This window comes from Mastigoproctus giganteus, chromosome 10 (genome assembly GCF_048544385.1).
Source record: "Mastigoproctus giganteus isolate SK-2022 chromosome 10, ASM4854438v1, whole genome shotgun sequence".
In the NCBI taxonomy this organism is placed as follows: Eukaryota; Metazoa; Arthropoda; class Arachnida; order Uropygi; family Thelyphonidae; genus Mastigoproctus; species Mastigoproctus giganteus.
In genome coordinates, this window is record NC_143584.1 from 35,786,833 (window position 1) to 35,806,468 (window position 19,636).

The following is a 19,636-nucleotide window of genomic DNA, read 5'->3' on the forward strand; positions in this document are numbered from 1 at the left end:
AATTGTATGTGAAAATAACCGTAATTTCTGTTGATGTTCTCCAAATGTTTTTCTTTTCTTAACAAAGACTTGTTAATGCTCGTACTATCTTAACATTTTTACAGGGACCGTGTTTCGAATGTCTTATCCTTTGTTTTTAAATAACTGTAGAATTATAATTGTAATCCTCCAACTTTGCGTCCTTATGTTAGCGAGCGCCACCTATCCACTGCATAAATATTAAAATTCGATGGCTCACAGCGCGCTTTTGGTTTGCAAATCTTTTCATGAAGTACGCGTAATGAACTAGTGAGCATTAATGTTTCATCCATGCCGGTTCATCTTATTCCAGCTACTGAAAAAGCGCGTGCTTTAGCGCTAGCAGGGCATCTCTGTAATTACAACGTAATTCCTACTTAAGATTGCAAGATGCCATCGCGACTTCAAATGAATCTCAGCGATCCGCTTTAAATTTCATTTCTCCGAAACAAAAAACGTCACAACTGATGTTGCTACGGCGCCATTTTGAATAATAAGATTTAATATTTGAAGCGCGGATCTCTCGTGACTATATTTTGTTAAATCACGCACCATGGTTATTTAAAACACTGCACGCGGTGATCTGTATTAAGAAGTTGCAGGCAGGGTTATCGCGAGCGAGTTATACATCCTGTAAGAAAATGAACTCTCGTTCTGAAAGCGAGGTATTCATTTGGGGAGGTGGGAATGTGTGAAAGAAAGACAATTTCTCATTAGATAAGGTTTTAATAATATTTTCACAGATAAATAAAAGTGGATTAACTCAGGATCTTTGCTGTCGATTTTATAGCTTCAAAAGGTGGTAAAAAGTTAATAATTGGCTCGTGGTACTTGAATATTGTGAATTTTTTTTTTGGTTTTTAGGCTACACTTCTAGAACATTATTTTTAATTCAAAAATATGACATTTGATCCATCTCATTTGGACAAACAAGGTCGTATATATCTGACAGGGATTCTGTATTTATTAGAAGGCTGGTGATGAATCATATTGGTCCACTCGATATCGATGGTTGACTGTTGATAATCTAGCTCGGGTTGCTGACAAACTAGACGAGTATTTTTCATCTACATTCATACGAGGAAGTATTTAGGGAAGGCGGTGCCAGGAGTTTATCAAGTTCTAACAGGGAAACGGGATACTCTTAAACAAAGGTGGTGCAAACGTTTTTGCCAGTATTATTGAGGATACCTTAAAGATTCAGGGAAACTGCTAGTTAGGGGGGGATGTGGGTAATACTAACACGCGTTTATCTGATAATATTGGTCAAAGTAACTCTTGCACATACCTTAAGAGTTCTTATCTGTTACCCCAACTGGACATTATCTAGATGTTCTTGGGGGCAGAAACGTTTCAAGTGAGCGGGTAGCTAATGCCAGGGATAAGAGTCTAAAAAACTTCAAGGGTCGTGTTAGGGTAGTTAAATATGCAAGAAGGGTAAGTCTTAACTGTTTATACAGTAACGTTAGAAGTGTCGTCAATAAAATGAGCGAATTCGAACTGCTGGTTAAAACAAGTAACGCGTTCATAATAGGGCTTACAGAAACGTGGTGCCACCCAGAAATAGGAAATGATGGGTTTCAGTAGATAGAAGGGGTGGTGGGGTAATGCTTCTTATCAGAAGCAGCCTGAGTGCGACGATAGCTTTCCCGGATTCAGACTTTTCACGTGCTAGTATAGAGTCTGTATGATGTGAGATGTGAGATAGTTGGAAACAAAGGTATAATGCGAGTAGGAGTAATCTACAGACCACATGATTGTGAAGATTATGACAAAAGCCTCTACATGCAAATGGAATGGGCAAGTAAGCGTCAATGCCTTATTATGGGTGATTTCAATTTGCCTCTAATTGATGGGAAGGAAACTCGACATGGGGAACAAAATTTTTAAATCAACTAGATGACTGTTATTTGTATCGACATGTCAGGGAAAGTACTAGAGAAAAGAATATCCTAGACCTCATCATCACACATGAATCAGATGACATAACAGGGCTGACAGTAGAGGAACCAGTAGCAGGAAGTGATCACGGAGTTCTACGGTGGATGATGACGAGAGAGGTAGCAGAAGTAAAAGGCAAAGGAATGGGTTTTAATTTCAGAAAAGGGAATTCCAATGCCTTAAGGTACTACATGGCCTCTATTAACTGGGTAGATATCGCGCAGAGAATGAATACATTTCAACTGTGGTACGCTTTTAAAACATTAATCACAGATGCCTTGAATGCGTATATACCATTAAAAAATACTCCACGAGGAGGGTTCCAAGTTGGATGAATAGTGAAGTTGCCACATTACTTGAGCAGAAAAAGGTGGCTTGGAAAGGTTACAGAGCAATAAAAAGTACTGAAGCCTATAACAGCTACAAGGTGATCTGTAATAGAGCCACAGAAAAGGTTCGACAGGCAAAGGCAGTTTATGAGAAACACTAGCAAAGAGGGGGGGGGGGGATAACGAATTCTTCATATATATAAATGCCAATAAGAGCAGGAAAAATCAGATCGCACCTTTACGCAAGGGAAAGAGGAGAGTATTAAATACACCAGCTGCTGTTGCAGATGAACTCAACAATTATTTTGCATCGATATTTACAAATGAAAAGCCTTTTGTGGCAATAGGAAATTGTGGGAGCGAAGTGGAAAAATATGTCATTAATGATATTGAAATTTCACAAGATTATTTAATGAAAAAAACTTTCGAGCCTACAGACCAGTAAGGCTCCTGGAGTTGATGGAATATACCCTATAATCTTAAGGGAGGCGGCAAGCGAGTGCATTGAACCATTGAGGCTAATTATGCGAGCATCACTAGACTCTGGGGAGATTCCGTTGGATTGGAAAAGTGTAAATGTATCTCCCATACATAAGGGTGGCTCTAAGAGTGAAGTGGGAAATTATCGACCTGTCAGTCTGACTTCAGTGGTAGGGAAAATCATGGAGCCAATGATCACGGGTGGAATAAAGGATCATTTGGATAGAATTTAAATTCTCAAGGATACTCAGCATGGTTTTGTTAAGGAAAAATCATGTTTAACAAATCTGTTTCGATATTTTGAAAGGGTCACTCGTGAGCTGGATTTAGGGAATAATTTCGACATTGTTTATTTAGATTTCAGCAAAGCTTTTGACTCAGTCGCACATGAGCAGTTGCTTTATAAGCTGGAACAGGTTGGAATCACTGGGAAAATCTTTAGATGGATAGCAGGATGGGTTCAGGGCTAAATGTTGATGAATGGCTATTCCTCAGATTGGGTTGGTGTAAGAAGTGGGGTTCCCCAAGGATCACTATTAGGACCACTGTTGTTTTTAATTTTCATGAACGACATTGATGAAGGGATAGAGGGCGTGATGTCTAAATTTGCAGATGTTAAAATTGGTAGCGTAGTTAATGATCACTGTCAAGCTGAGCTTCTTCAGAGAGACCTAGATAGACTTCAGGAATGGTCAGAAAAATGGCGGCTATGTTTTAATCCAACAAAGTGTAAGGTATTACACCTGGGAAACAGTAATCCCAAAATAACTTATTCACTTGGTGGAGTTCAACTAAACCCGGTACAAGAGGAAAGGGACTTGGGTGTTATGATACGGTCAGACATGAAATTCTCTGAGCATTGTAAACAGGTTGCAAGGAAGGCCCATGGTGTCCTATCGATGATCTATCGAACTTTTGCAAGTAGAGAGAGGGACGTGATAATCCCATTATATAAGGCTTTTGTTAGACCACACTTGGAATACTGTGTTCAAGTATGGAGACAGCGGCTAAAGAAAGACATCGAGCTTCTTGAAATGGTGTAATGACTGGTTCTATCGAGTGTTCGAATATGTGGGCTGTAGAGTTTGGAAACTAGGCACCTTAGAGCAGATTTGATTGAGGTTTTTAAGGCTCTGAGAGGTATCAGTAAAATGAATTAGCAAGAAATTTTCAATATCCTGAAAGAGGCCTCTGAGGTCGGGAAAACTCATATCTAGGAAATAAACTCATACACCGACCATGAATAAAATTTTACTGTAACTAAAATTTTACAAATAATATAAAAATAATAATATAAAATCAAAAACAAATTATTTACAATGATTGTATATTGCGGAATACTAAAAACTATAATAAAAGATCATTTACAATAAAATAAGCTAAAATATAAAATTAAAAGCGCTAAAAACCTGGAGCTTTCGAGAGCGTCAGCTCTCTTCTTCAACAGTAATATGACTTCCTGCAACATCTCCTTAAATAGCAGGTTCACGGTACCTCCACACGTGGTATTTCTCCACGTGGTTCAATCGGCACATGGTCAGAACTGGAAGCGGAAATCTCTCGGGAACGTGGCAAAGAAAATCGTTCATCCGAACTTAATACAATTGCTTCAAAAATGGGATGAATACGCATGCCTCTATCTCTGTTCATGGTATTCTTATTGGATGAGCCAATCCGTAAACCCTCGAGCCATTTACGCTCCCAGTATCCGTGTGCACGATCCAAAATGATAGCGTCCTCCGGGGAGATTTGATGCTGCTTCTCCCAAAAATGTTCGGTCACGGCAGACTTATTGTAATCAGCGGTTCTTATGGCATTTAAATGTTCCCCCAGACGATCCCTAAGCCGTCGTTTTGTTTCCCCCACATAACACTCCCCACAATCCGGGCATGCTATTCTATAAATAACTCCGCTACTGAGATCTTTTGGTATACGGTCTTTGATCTGAGACACAGCTGTGCACAGCCTCCGCCCAGGAAGCTGTACACAGCGCGTCTTATAACCCCGTAAAATTCTTGCCAGATGCTCAGTAAGGCCCGGATAGTAGGGGATGTATGCGGTGGCTACCGGGACGAACGACTCCCTACGCTCGGACACTCCTCTACTACATCTATCCAGGATCCTCTGGGGGTATCCGCACTTTCTAAGTTCTGCCGTGACACGATTAATTTCTTTCTCTTTATCTTCAGAAGTGATACAGTGTGATCTTACATTGTCAAATAAAGCTTTTGCTACACTATTCTTGTATTGTCCAGCTTGTGCTGAATTATAGTGGGTGTATTGACCTCTACACATGGGGTTTTTTAAAAACTGATGTCTTAAGCCTAGAACCCACCCTAGAGACCAATACATCCAAAAACGACAGAGTACCGCCCGTTTCCACCTCTGAGGTGAATTGTATAAATTGGGAGAAGCTATTAAGCCAGCAAACGGCATCATCCTCCCTCCCCTTCTGGACCAAGGCAAAGGTATCATCAACGTATCTTCTCCAATTCCTGATAGGAAACGAACACCCACTAAAAACCCTACTTTCCAACTCCTCCATGGCCAAGTTGGCCACGGTGGCACTAATGGGTGAACCCATGGCCGTACCGCGAACCTGCTTATACATAGTTCCTTGAAATAACATGGTAGTGCTAGCTAGACATAATTCTACTCCGGTACAAATATCTTCCACACCGAGAAGTGATCTATTACCAAGTGAGGCATCCCTGGTCAATGCCATTTTTACACAATATACTGCATGATTAATAGGAATACATGTTAATAAAGATACAACATCAAAAGAGATCATGCTCTCATCATCATTTATAGTCAAATTCCCCACAAAATTCACAAACTCTCTACTGTCTTTAACAACATACTCGGACTGCCTCACTATGATATTAGGATGATATTTTAAGTTAACATATGCATCTTGTCAAAATGTAGATTGTATATTTGTAGCATTACATCATTGCAAGAAAAGAAGAAAACTTATTTACAATTTAGATTTATGCTTACCACATTTAAAGTCTAATTTTATATAAAGTTCCCAAATTGTTATAAATTGTAGATGTTGCAATGACTTGTTGCCATTTGCTATATTAGAAGAGCACTTTCCATTAATATGAGATGTGTATATTAGTTAAAAAAAAGTGGTATTCATGTTGTATATTTTTACTTTGTATAATTTTAGTTACAGTAAAATTTTATTCATGGTCGGTGTATGAGTTTATTTCCTAGATATGAGTTTTCCCGACCTCAGAGGCCTCTTTCAGGATATTGTGAGTAGTTATGGCCATATAGTTGTGCAGCATCTCCGACAGTATCAGAAGTATTGTGTAAAAGAAGCTAGACAACAACAGCATTTAAGATTTGCGTACCGCTGCAGAGCGCATGGGCTGGTACCGCATGGGTTTAGGGTTAAAATACCTTTCCAGGATGTTGGACTAGTACGGGCCACTGTGCGTTTTCAAAAGAGTATTATGAATGTTTGAATTCGTAAGCTGCATGAAGATCTCAGATTTACTAGACGGCAAATTGGCATGTATTTAGGTAATATTGGTAGTAATGTTTCTTCTAGACACCTGGTTCTTATCAGAAGGTTAGTCTCGGATAAAGTTGCTAGGGTAGCAGAATCATATAGGCAAAGACAAATTATGAAGTTCAATAGGTTGGTGAGTGAAAATGTGGTACAGCGATATGATAGGAACACCCATTTTATACATAATTTGAGTAATAGACAACTCACGAAAGAACAGGAGGCAGTCCTTAGTTTAGGCCCTAAGTTCACGCTGGTTCCTTCGAAACCTCCCATTGCGGAGATAGCAATGGGTATTGAACGGGCCATTAATAAGTTTCCAGAGCCTTTAGCTAATGAAATCCGTGTGAAGTCTGCTGCAGCGTTGAGCCAGGTGAGGAAGGCATCCCCGAATCTCAGCCTTGGTCAAAAGAGAGCACTAGAAGAATTGAGAAGAGACAAAGGAATAGTTGTTTTACCAGCAGACAAAGGGAGATCAACGGTGGTCCTAAATACAGAGGATTATAATAAGAAGGCATTGGAACTTCTGCAAGATAATAACACTTATAAGGAAGGTGATCCAGAGGAACCCATTGGTGGGACTGGAACGGCGAGTCAATAAATTGGTACAATCCTGGTTGAACACGGAGAAGATTTCCAAGGAGAGTTACTGGTCATTACACACTACAGGTAGTCAACTCCCACGATTCTACGGACTGCCAAAAATTCATAAGGCAGAAGTACCCTTGAGACCTATAGTTTCATTTACAGGGAGTCCTTCCTATGCACTATCAGGGTACTTGGCCAAATTAATTGCACCCATAGTGGGGCAGTCCGAGTATGTTGTTAAAGACAGTAGAGAGTTTGTGAATTTTGTGGGGAATTTGACTATAAATGATGATGAGAGCATGATCTCTTTTGATGTTGTATCTTTATTAACATGTATTCCTATTAATCATGCAGTATATTGTGTAAAAATGGCATTGACCAGGGATGCCTCACTTGGTAATAGATCACTTCTCGGTGTGATCTATTACCAAGTACCGGGGTAGAATTATGTCTAGCTAGCACTACCATGTTATTTCAAGGAACTATGTATAAGCAGGTTCGCGGTACGGCCATGGGTTCACCCATTAGTGCCACCGTGGCCAACTTGGCCATGGAGGAGTTGGAAAGTAGGGTTTTTAGTGGGTGTTCGTTTCCTATCAGGAATTGGAGAAGATACGTTGATGATACCTTTGCCTTGGTCCAGAAGGGGAGGGAGGATGATGCCGTTTGCTGGCTTAATAGCTTCTCCCAATTTATACAATTCACCTCAGAGGTGGAAACGGGCGGTACTCTGTCGTTTTTGGATGTATTGGTCTCTAGGGTAGGTTCTAGGCTTAGGACATCAGTTTTTAAAAAACCCATGTGTAGAGGTCAATACACCCACTTTAATTCAGCACAAGCTGGACAATACAAGAATAGTGTAGCAAAAGCTTTATTTGACAGAGTAAGATCACACTGTACCACTTCTGAGGATAAAGAGAAAGAAATTAATCGTGTCACGGCAGAACTTAGAAAGTGCGGATATCCCCAGAGGATCCTGGATAGATATAGTAGAGGAGTGTCTGAACGTAGGGAGTCGTTCGCCCCGGTAGCCACCGCATACATCCCCTACTATCCGGGCCTTACTGAGCATCTGGCAAGAATTTTACGGGGTTATAAGACGCGCTGTGTACAGCTTCCTGGGCGGAGGCTGTGCACAGCTGTGTCTCAGGTCAAAGACCGTATACCAAAAGATCTCAGTAGCGGAGTTATTTATAGAATAGAATGCCCGGATTGTGGGGAGTGTTATGTGGGGGAAACAAAACGACGGCTTAGGGATCGTCTGGGGGAACATTTAAATGCCATAAGAACCGCTGATTACAGTAAGTCTGCCGTGGCCGAACATTTTTGGGAGAAGCAGCATCAAATCTCCCCGGAGGACGCTATCATTTTGGATCGTGCACACGGATACTGGGAGCGTAAATGGCTCGAGGGTTTACGGATTGGCTCATCCAATAAGAATACCATGAACAGAGATAGAGGCATGCGTATTCATCCCATTTTTGAAGCAATTATATTAAGGTCGGATGAACGATTTTCTTTGCCACGCACCCGAGACATTTCCGCTTCCGGTTCTGACCATGTGCCGATTGAACCACGTGGAGAAATACCACGTGTGAAGGTACAGTGAACCTGCTATTTAAGGGGATGTTGCAGGAAGTCATATTACTGTTGAAGAAGAGAGCTGACGCTCTCGAAAGCTCCAGGTTTTTAGCGCTTTTAATTTTATATTTTAGCTTATTTTATTGTAAATGATCTTTTATTATAGTTTTTAGTATTCCGCAATATACAATCATTGTAAATAATTTGTTTTTGATTTTATATTATTATTTTTATATTATTTGTAAAATTTTAGTTACAGTAAAATTTTATTCATGGTCGGTGTATGAGTTTATTTCCTAGATAAGAAAATTTCAAGATTATAAATGATGCTAGAACTAGGGGACATAAATTCAAGTTACGGGGGGGGGGGAAATGTTTAGATTGGACTGCAGGAAGTTTTATTTTAGCAAGCGAGTTATAAATTACTGGAATAAGTTGCCTAAATGGGTGGTAGAGGCTGACAGTTTGGGGAAATTCAAAGGTTATCTGGATAGTGCCTTCGGGTGAGGGAAACGCATAGGATGATAGGTTTAATTTCCTTTTCTTTTATTAATTAGTTTTTTATCATTGTTGTATTCGGTTTTTTTTTTGGCTGGTGCAGCATAAGCCATAGGCTTTCTTGCACCATGCGGCCATTGCTAATACTAAATGATTTTGTAATAACTGAGAGGAAAGCGGAAGAAAGGCACCTGTGGTGAATGGAGGCTGTCCAAGGACAGCAACCTTGGATGCAGGGAAGGTCCCAGCGGGCTGGAGATGTGCAAATGTATCCCCAATACACAAAGAGGTATCAAAGGGTGACAAGAGTAATTAGAGACCTGTTAATATAACTTCTGTGACAGGGACAATAATAGGGTCATTGGAGTAATACAGGATCATCTATACAAGGCCGCGATTATACTTCAAACACAGCATGGGTTTGTTAAGGGGAAATCTTGTTCGACTAATTTGATTGGTTAATACGATGTGGTCACAAAGAAACTGGATGAAAAAATTATTTTGATATATACTTGGATTTCAGGAATGTTTTCGGTATTGTTGCACTGCTGTACAAATTGGAATACTGCTGTATTGTAAAAATGCCACTACCCAATGTAAAGTATTGCATTTATCAATGAAGTACGTTGCATATGGGTAGCTTTAACCCCAGAGTAACGTATCAACTGCGTGTGGTACTACACTGAGGGTAGTGGGAAATGAAAAGACCTGGAGGTGATTGTGCAGTCAGATATGCAGTTTTCTGAGAAGTGCAGGCAGGCTGCTAGGACAGCTCATGGGGGTTTTGTCAATGATATACAGGAACTTTGCTAGTAGGGATAATGAGATGATTATCCCATGTATGAGGCAATGGTCAGGCCACACCTAGAGTACTGTGTACAGGTCTGGAGGCCTCATTTTAGGAAGGACGTAGAGTTGCTAGAACGAACCAGTACTGAGAAGAACAGCGAGATAGATAAGTGGAACAAAGTGTTGTTTTTACCTAGAAAGGCTTCAGTTCCTTAAATTGCAGCATCTGGAGGCCAGGCACCTGCGAGGTGATCTGATCGAGGTGATTGAGGCTTTAAATGGATTGAGCAAGCTCAGTGCTGATGGAATTCTTTCGCTTGCTCAGACCACACACACGAGGGGACACAAATTCGAATTGCGGAAGCAAGAATCGCAGATTAGATGTGTGAAATTTACCTTAGTCAGCGGGGGGTTGATTGCTGGAACGAACTTCCATCTGTCTTTAATAGAGTGAAATTTATATGCAGTTGAGAGTCGCTCGTTAGCTACCCTATTCTTTTCACTTAAATAATTTGTGTTTCTTTAAACCAACGGTTTCTTGATGAGTCATTGTAGCATGAATGCATCCCAGAATAACCAGTGAATGATCTTGATTGTCGCCTTGTAAAAAGGGTTAATGACGTCCTTCTCCCTACTAGGAAACGCTCTATAAATCATAGACACCAAACGCTTTCCTAACCGCATGTTTTCCCTGTAATATAGAAAAATATAAACGCTGCCCATTTCGGCCTCTGAAAGGTTTTTTTCAATCTACATTTCTTTCTTTCTACGGTGGGACATTAATTATCCGAACTGAAGAATTCTTACATTTTTTGATATATTTCAAACATAATCATAACACAAAATGAACTTTACCAAAGCTTTCGCAGTTTACACTAAACAACGATATGGATAAGCCTAATTTAACGTAATTTCAGTTAAAACATAAACCACAACATAATAGCAGAAACTGCAAATGATTGTACAACGAGTCCTATTTTTCAAAACACTTAAGGCCGTTGTTTAAAAGAGAATAAACTCTTCAAAACAAACATACATTGCACCGTGCATGTAGGTGGTGTTGTTTTCCACATTATTGATGTTTTGAATGTCTAACGGTATCTTTCCTTGTAAATTACTTCAGTGACAATGCAGGGATCTGCTTTGCACTTAGCCCGGTCAATGGAGAGGATTCGAGGTGGTCGTTCCCATAGCTTGCATGTGTGGGCGCCTGGATTAACAAACGAACTCCACGTTTTACGCATTCTATTTACGAATTTTTAGTGAAAAGTGCATTGTAATCCTGAACTAGATGCAATTTAAACCATCACGGTACGCAAAGGTCTAATGGAAGCGTTTCCTCCACTATGTGATTGTTTCCAAAGTCTCAAGACGTTCCTCTGCCCGAAGATTATTTTGATCTCCTTGTTTAAGGAATTACTCTAATGCAGGAATTAGTTCTCCTATGGGATTAGCGATATTGGGGCCAAGGAACAACGGACAAAGACACCCTCATTATTCAGCGTCGTACTAGCAGAATCTCTAATTCCATCCACTGTTCCAATGGCATCTCATTATTCTGGTAACTGTTACATAGCTTGTCACTGAAGTTAGGCTTAGCGTCACACGTCTATCTCATTAGCCTTTGTTAGGAACCAATTTATTTTGCTGTAGCAGCTGGGCACCAGGTAAGTAGATTACTGCGAAAACTGCTTTTGTGGAAGTTGTAAATTCGCCATTTCGATATCAGAATGACAACATTGGATAGGGTGTGCATAGGCTATAAATGCAATTACTAGTTTTAGGAATGTCTCTCGCTCTTTCTGAGTTAGACGTTTTTTATGCTCCCATAATCCAACAGTTTCTTCTCTACATGAAGATTTGTCTGCTCAAAATCAATTTAGTGGTGAAAATAGTACCCCCTGCAGTCTTTACAGTTCAGAAGGCGATAAGAATGTCAAAGAAAATCGTAGCAAAGACAAAGCCCGTTATTGATCATCTCTGTTACTATTATAATACTTGAATATACGGCAGGGGGTGGTGGCTGCACTCTCTCTTCTCCTCAGATCGACTAACTACAGCTCCAATTCATCGACGGGAATTGCTCTGTAGATAACAGAATTAGTCACTTTCCTTTTATGTTAATAAAAACTTTGACCAGAGCTATCAGGACCATGAATCATCTATTCGGGATCCAGATAGAAAACTGATACTGTCTGGACTATGATTCTCTCCCATACCTACAGTTTCTAATGGGCAACAACTTAGGATTCGTGTCTGCAAGTATGATATCGCTCAATCATCGCATGGAACTAATGCCCATCGATGTTACATGCATCCAAAGGATTGCCAAGCAACACCTGCAATACTCACCGAGAGATCAAAAACAGTCAAATGCATAATCAGTGAAGAACATGCAACAGTTGCTCCCACTACCATAAAACGCAACTTCGCAGCAGAATCTTGCCTTTTCCAAATAATCCATTATACGCACACTGGAAAAAAATACTGGAAAATATATTTGTTTCGAATAACACCAAGTGTGCGCGCGGCATGGATTCTTTGGTCTAATTGTAACTATTCATCTGCGACAAAGTTGAAGGAAGAGGACTTCGCTGCCGAATAGTTCTGTCAATTTTAGGTGATGTCTCTAGACATGAATACAATAGACTAAATGCGGTCTCCTTCTCACTACTGCAAAGATCCTATAAATCATGACCTCGACACCATGTGTCTTCTTAGCCTCTTGTTTCCAGTGAATGGAAAGGTTTGTCAGGCTGAATCTTAACACCTAAGTCTTTCTCATCTTGAAGTACTTGCAGTTCCTTTCCGTCCTCGTGGAAAACGCAGTTGATGTAATCATCATCCTCCATACACCGATTGTAAAACACCCGAGTTCGAATCCCGTGAAAGATGCTAGTAATTCTTCACTCTTTTTCACAACGTGCTTGAGATAGTCGGTCTCAGTCGAGAGTAGTACAGCCTCTTCTCTTGGAAACTCGGGGTTTTTATCCAGAAAATGGACAACAGAACACACGCAGTTTACAGGCATACAGTAGTACTCAAAAAATTGTATCCTTGCAAAATTCACCGAATTTTTGAAATTTGGCAGTGTATGTTTTGTATAACAGCATAGTCTTATTGCATCATTCGTCTCTACCAAGCTCTCTTAGATCATGTCACTTGATTAGGGTGACGCAATCATGTCACATACATGATTGCATCACCCTAGCGGCAGTATAAATAATGTCACGTGTCTTGTATTCTGTTCTGTTGCAGTGGCCAAGTTTTCAACAGTGGCACGTTTATTACGAAAAATATCAGAAACTGGCTGTCTGGACGAAAAGAAGAAAGTGAAAGTGGACGTCCACGAATATCTTCTGCAAAACGCGAAGGATAGATTTCTGGTTCTTCGGTGTGTCCGAAACAGAACATCCTCATTGTCTGAGGATGTTCTGTTTCGGTCTGAGTTTGAGTATCAGTGGAAATGTATTTTCTTTGATTTATCAAATTTCAACTTGCATGGTTCGGACAGCCAACAAACTGTGACGAAGAAGAGGAGATGTTCATCCCTGTATCGTCTCCCCAGTGAAACATTAAGCATCTCAAATGATATGGGGTCTGTATTTCACATAGACGAGTTGGTCGTTTTGAATTTGTGAAGGGTACAGTGAATGGTGAGGTGTACAAGGACATTCTTGAGACAAAATTACTTCCCACAATTACCCCGATCACTATGGGGATGTTACCAATTGCTTTTTTTTTTTTCAGAACAACTCTGCTTCGTGTCATTGAGCCAAAACCGTAAGTACTACTTTATAAAATTAGCAAAAGTTTTAAAATTATGAAGCATCGCACTCTTGCTTAAATAAATGTAATTTATTTGGCTGTCTTTGCTGCTCACAGGGAAAAAATGGATGAAGGATAAATCAATTCGCACAATAACATGGCTTGGGAACAATCCAGACTTCCATCCAATTGAAAATTATTTGAATAAAAATGGGTGTTTCAGTAATACAAAAGAAACCAAAAACACTTGTAGGGCTGCAGAAGAAAATCTGTGTTTGGTATCATGATTTCCTGGGAATGCATTCAGCGCCTTATCCAGTCAATGCCATCACGATGCGCAGCAGTCATCAAAGCAAGGGGTGGGCTAATGAAAAATTGGTGGGCCAGTTTTTTGAGGACTATTATATATGGGGCGCAGTATGGCCCAAGTTGCTAATGCGCCTAAAACCCTATAATAAACAAACATGCTTTACAATGAATGCATTGGCAAGGCGATGTCCTTTTGAAACGGTAAATGGTTTTTCGAGAATCTAGTTGAGTTACCGGATGATCCTGTGCTCCACTCCAAGGAAATTAGTGATTGAAGCTCAGCTTTAAAAAAAATTCTGTTTATCTTCGGTACGACCACCTAAGTGAGAATATTTTACAACTAATCATTTTGAAACTGAAACTACTCTGCTGCTGTGAGATTGTGGTGAGCTGTTGTTTGGCTCTGTAACGAGCAACCATTGTATTTTTTTTTTCTTTTAGTGCTAGCGAGATGGTAAGAAAAGTTAATTGCTCATCCCAGACTGTTCCATGGTCCACATGTCATTGAACTTTGCTGAGAGGTTAACCGTTCGGCTTGGCATTTAATATTGCTTCTGTGCTTGTTTTTTTGGATAATTTGAGCAGATTTGGTATTGTCAAACTCAAATCCAATTGCCTCAAGATATGCAGTTAATTCAGACATCTGATACGTAGTTTGAGATCAGCTATTCCGCAATGTAGTAGAAGTCCTCAACGTATGCTATGAAATTCGTATCGCGTGTCTTGGAATCTAGGTCAGTGGCAAAAAAAAAAGGCAGACAATCGTGTCTATCCTGATCTGTTTGTATACCAGAAAACCCACGATGGGAACCGGTATATGAAAGTTCGGTTCCTTCTAAAAGGAACCGAACTGTATGAGGACAGTCATTAATCATCTGCCACTTCCTCATCTAAAATACCGTCTACGAACTTACTGTTCTCATTTTCAACAGTGCAACGCCATTCTTGCTACAGTTCTCAAGAGATCTAGAAGGATTATTGATGGCTTACTGTCTACTTTTGCTCATAGCGCCTTAACGTTTCAGGTGATAGCCTTCATCTTCATATATACTCAAGAGGATTAAATGTTGTGCGAAAGGCTCATGTGGGATTTATTAAACACTAAATTAAAATAATTGAACTTCACGTAAGCTTTCAGCTTAAACTGTGATATTTATTGGATACCGAGCAGTTTCTATTATACTTATGAGCACAAGGGTACGCCCTGTATTCGCATTTATCCAATAAATCTCAAATTTAAGCTTAAATCTTACATAGAGTTCAGTGCCAGTTACTTTATTTGTGTTCAAGTGGCTGTTCTTAACCTGCCTGGAGATTGCGTGACCTAAAATAATTGTTGTAACCTTAACTTTTATTAGGGCGAGAAATATTGAGACCGTCTCCCTGGAAAGTTTGAAAAATCCTCAGAATTTATGGTTAAACAAAATAGTATATTAAACGATGCTCCTGCTTTTCTGTGGCATCGGGGACCAGGGCCGGATTTAAACTTGTGGCCCTAAGCTATAACATGTATGAAGCCCTTCTCTCTTACAGTTCATCTGTGAAAATATTAAAAAAGGATTTTTTTTTAAGATGGAGTGATAATTATTATCTACTTGATCTACCTAGGCGCTCATTATTCACTATCAAAGATCGTGATGCATCACAATCAAAAGCTCAACTAGATTTGAATTGATTAATTGATGATCCTGCTCTGGTTGCTGGAAACCTGAATAGGTATTTTGCATCTACAATTCACACATGAGATATTTTTTAGGGATGGGGACTCCAGAAGTGGGTCAAACTTCTGGCTGGAACCCAATGATTTTTTGAAACTGAAAGGGAAATGAAGAGAAATTGATGCTAAATGTAAAAAAGGCACCTGGGGTTGATGCGATCTATCCAGTTATGTTAAAGGAAATAGCAGATGAAATAAGCAAACTTTTAGACATGATTATGAGAACAACCTGGATCCAGATCCCTGTGGACTGGTCTTGGCGCATTATAGCCTGAGATGCTAATGCGCCAATAAAATACAAACCACAAACCTGTGGACTGGAGATATGCAAATACATCCCAAATTCACAAAGAAAGACCAAAGGGAGGAACGCGAAATTACAGACTCTTCACTTCTATTCTATGAAAAATAATGGAGTCACTGGTTAAAGAATTAAAGTACCAGAAATGCAGTCACAGCATAGATTTAAAGAGCGATCTTGTCTGACCGATCTGATTGGATGCTATGACACAGCGACAAAAGAACAAAAATAAGTTTGACGTCAAATAATTAGATTTCAGAAAAACTTTTATACTGTTGCACATAAGACTGCTGTACAAATTGGAGAATTTTTACAGCAGTCTTTTATTTGGCGTTGCATCCTCCACAGCTCTACTTTTATTTGGTTTTAAATCCTTTACAGATCCACTATATGGAGTGGTACATTATTTGGTTTTACAAAAACCAGATAATGCACCACACCTTATAGTGGAACTGTAGAGGATTTCACAGCAACATTGATGACATCTATGAATTAATCAGTCGTTATCGTCCTGTGGGCCTCTGCCTACAAGTGACTTTAAAACCGCAAGTATCACCCAGTTAAAAATTATGCGCTTTTTAGGCAAGACAGAAGTGTTACAAATTTTGCTCATGGTGGGATAGCTATACTCCGGGACTTGAGATTCTATTGCAAACAAATTCCTCTTCAAACCTCATTAGAAGCTCTTGCGACATTTATAGTGACTGGCTTTGCCTTAACACTTTTTCCGATCTACCTTCAGCCCAACCATCTTCGTACGATGCAGGAACTACAGCCGTTTTTCTGCAATTGCCATCTCTTTTCTGTTTATTAGGAGACTTCGATAGGCATCATTCCTTATGGGATTCTCCCTATCAGACATGATGACAGCTAATCGAAATGCTACTGGACAGACAGAATTTAACGATATTGGTTCATCCATTTTCCTAAAGGGTCAACTTCTGCAATAAATCTCCCAATCTTTGATCCTCTTCAGAAATATCGAGTGGACAGTATTTGACAATTTTTTTTCAAAGGTGATCACTTTCCAGTAATATGTAGAATGTAAATCTCCACTCCATGACAACAGACACCCAAACGAAATGGGAATTTTCCAGAGCAGATTGGATAAAACATACTATGTCTGTTTTGATGATCACATCATTGAGTTCTATCCCATCGATACTGTCACTAAACGTATTACCGCAAAAATATTAAGAGCTGCCACAGCTGCCATTTCATAGTCTGCTATAAGAAGCTGTAGCCATATTAATCTTTGGAGGATCGAAGATTGCAACAAAAAAAGGAAACACTAGAGGATGGAACCTATTCCGAAAATACACAACCAATCATATTATTATAAGAGATTTAGAGCCAAAGCAGGATACATCCAGCCAAAGGCTAAAAACACTCCTGGATAAAATTGGCTTCTGCAGTTATAAACAAATACCGATGTAAGAATAATCTCAGAAAAAATAAAGCGGTTAAATGGTAAATATTCTACGTTGCCGTCTTCCTTTCTTAACTGAAATGGGAAGAAGATCTCTACCCCTGCAGTTATTGCAAATGTTTTAAAAACTGTCCTCTGACTTGTCCTTCATATCCATCATTTTAAAAAATTAAAACCGTAGCTGAGAAATCGAAACAGCTTTAAAATTACGTCTCCTTTACCTTATAACCAGCCACTCACTTTCTGAACAGCAAAAATCCATATCCACCTCAAAGAACAATGCCCCTGGCCCTGAAGGGATTTATTATACCATGCTCAAACATTTAAATCAGAAATCGCTCTTCTCACTGTTGAAATTTTTCAATAGGATTTTTATGAACATAAGTTTTCTAGCTCCTAACGTCACTGCTATGTAATTGCAATCCCCAAACCAGGAAATGATCATTCTTTTTCCCATAACTACAGATCGATTTCACTTACCATCTGCCAGAGTAAAACCATTGAAAAAAAATAATACGCCATCGACTCATCTGGTATCTTGAATCCGTAAACGTAATCAGTAACAATCAGCTTGACTTTAAGAACAATATATTATCCTTAGACATCATGGGAAAAGATAAACGTCAGGAGTGCATTAATCAGAAGTCACGGTATGCCTTGATATATAGACAGCCTTTGCTACCACAATGTGCTATGGCAATCTATGTCCAGAGGTCTCTATTCTATTGATTTGAGAGGTCATTTACTCGTATTTTATTCAAAATTTCCTTCTACATGTTCCCTTCAAAGTTCGCTACCGACAGATTCTCTCTTTCTCCAACCGATATACACGAAGTTCCATTAGTGTTTGTTCTCGGTTCCACTTTATTAACAATAAGAATAAAGAACATTACACACAGTATTCTAAACACTGTCGATTCATGCCTCTGCGCTGCTGGTGATCTTAACCATATCCTGTCATTCCCAGAACATAAACCACAATGCGAAGCATCCCTCCAAATATCAATAAACAACGTTGAAGAATGGATAGATTATCTCACCAGAAATCTATGGTTATACATTTCTGTGACAAGTGCAAGATACATCCTGAACCTGAGTTATAATTAGCCAACCATCCTTTTCGAGTAGTGCCTTGGTGGGGAGTGCAGTTGGTAGAATTGCATCCTTCCAATACCGGGTGGAAAATACCTCAGTTCGAATCCAATCAAAACTCGTCCACACCACGTGAAGGGAGGCCAGTTCCAGTAGAGCACGTAATGTCTCAAAAGAGACTCTGACCAACCTAGTGATGCCAAAAGGTGTGCCAGGATCCCCTGGGGCCCATTCCAGAGGAAAAGAAAGGAGCAAGAGAGGGAAGAAAAATATCTATATATATAATTTTAAAAAAAGAAGAAGAAAAAAAGACATATTGGTGTTAGTTGGGATAAAAAATAATAAATAAATATTAATAATAAAAAACAGTAAATAATATATAAAAAAAGCTGGTGCTGTTTAAAAAAAATAAAACAAAAAAACCTGTGCTGGTTGACAAAAAAGAAAAGTAGTCTTTAATAAGTACTCTTGTATCCAGGATAATTGAGATGTGGAACTGGTGACCTTTAGGATTAGTGCAATGACAATTCTTGCGTACATGAGCCATAGTAGAAAATGTCGATTTGTGATGCAATTTGTGCTTAATTAATGAGTAGCCCAGCACTGCAGAAAATTCTGAGTGTTCCCTGAAAGTACATGATTTGTCATCAAGGATAGCAGAGAAGCAAATTATTGTCCCGCTTACACATGGGTATTTGGTGGATTGTTTTGGTGCGCTACGCCGGGGTTGATTCTCTTTCTGCGAGCAAAACACCTTGGAGGCAAAGTTCTAAAGAGCTGAGAGATGGTTCTTATTCTGCAGAAGCAACTCCTCCTGCCCTGGAGAGGGAGAGAGAGAGAGACCTGAAACGTCAGTTCGGAGCTTCACCCTAAGATCGTCGTAGATTGAGCAATTAGAGTAGGTGATTCTAATCTTCTGTATTCCCGCAGCTGCAGAGATCGATGTGATTCAAGCAAAACTGAAAGAGTTTTTGATTGAGAGAACCATGTCCAGTTACCAGAAAGGAAGTTTCCATAGTTAAGAAGCACCAGATTTTAACCGATTTAGAGAGTAAGAAGGTCGCATCAGACAGGAATTTTCTTCTGACCGCTCCAAACGGGATATTGTCCCGTCTGGTGTGCCAGATGCTAATTAACTCCTTAAAGCATCTGGATTTATCTTTTTTAGGATCTTCATTTAAATTTAACTAGATACCAAGTAATTCTGAAGGGGTTTTTTTTGTCGAAAGCAGAGGTCACGATAGATGACAAATAGATCCAACAGAAGGGATCC

The 19,636-nt window shown here is 39.5% G+C and overlaps 1 protein-coding gene across 1 annotated transcript in view; it reads right to left on the reverse strand.

The window, feature by feature from the left end:
* Positions 1-19,636, reverse strand: part of LOC150078973 (uncharacterized) — a 47,111-nt gene that overhangs the window by 4,372 nt on the left and 23,103 nt on the right. The gene's annotated exons all lie outside the window — the stretch shown is intronic.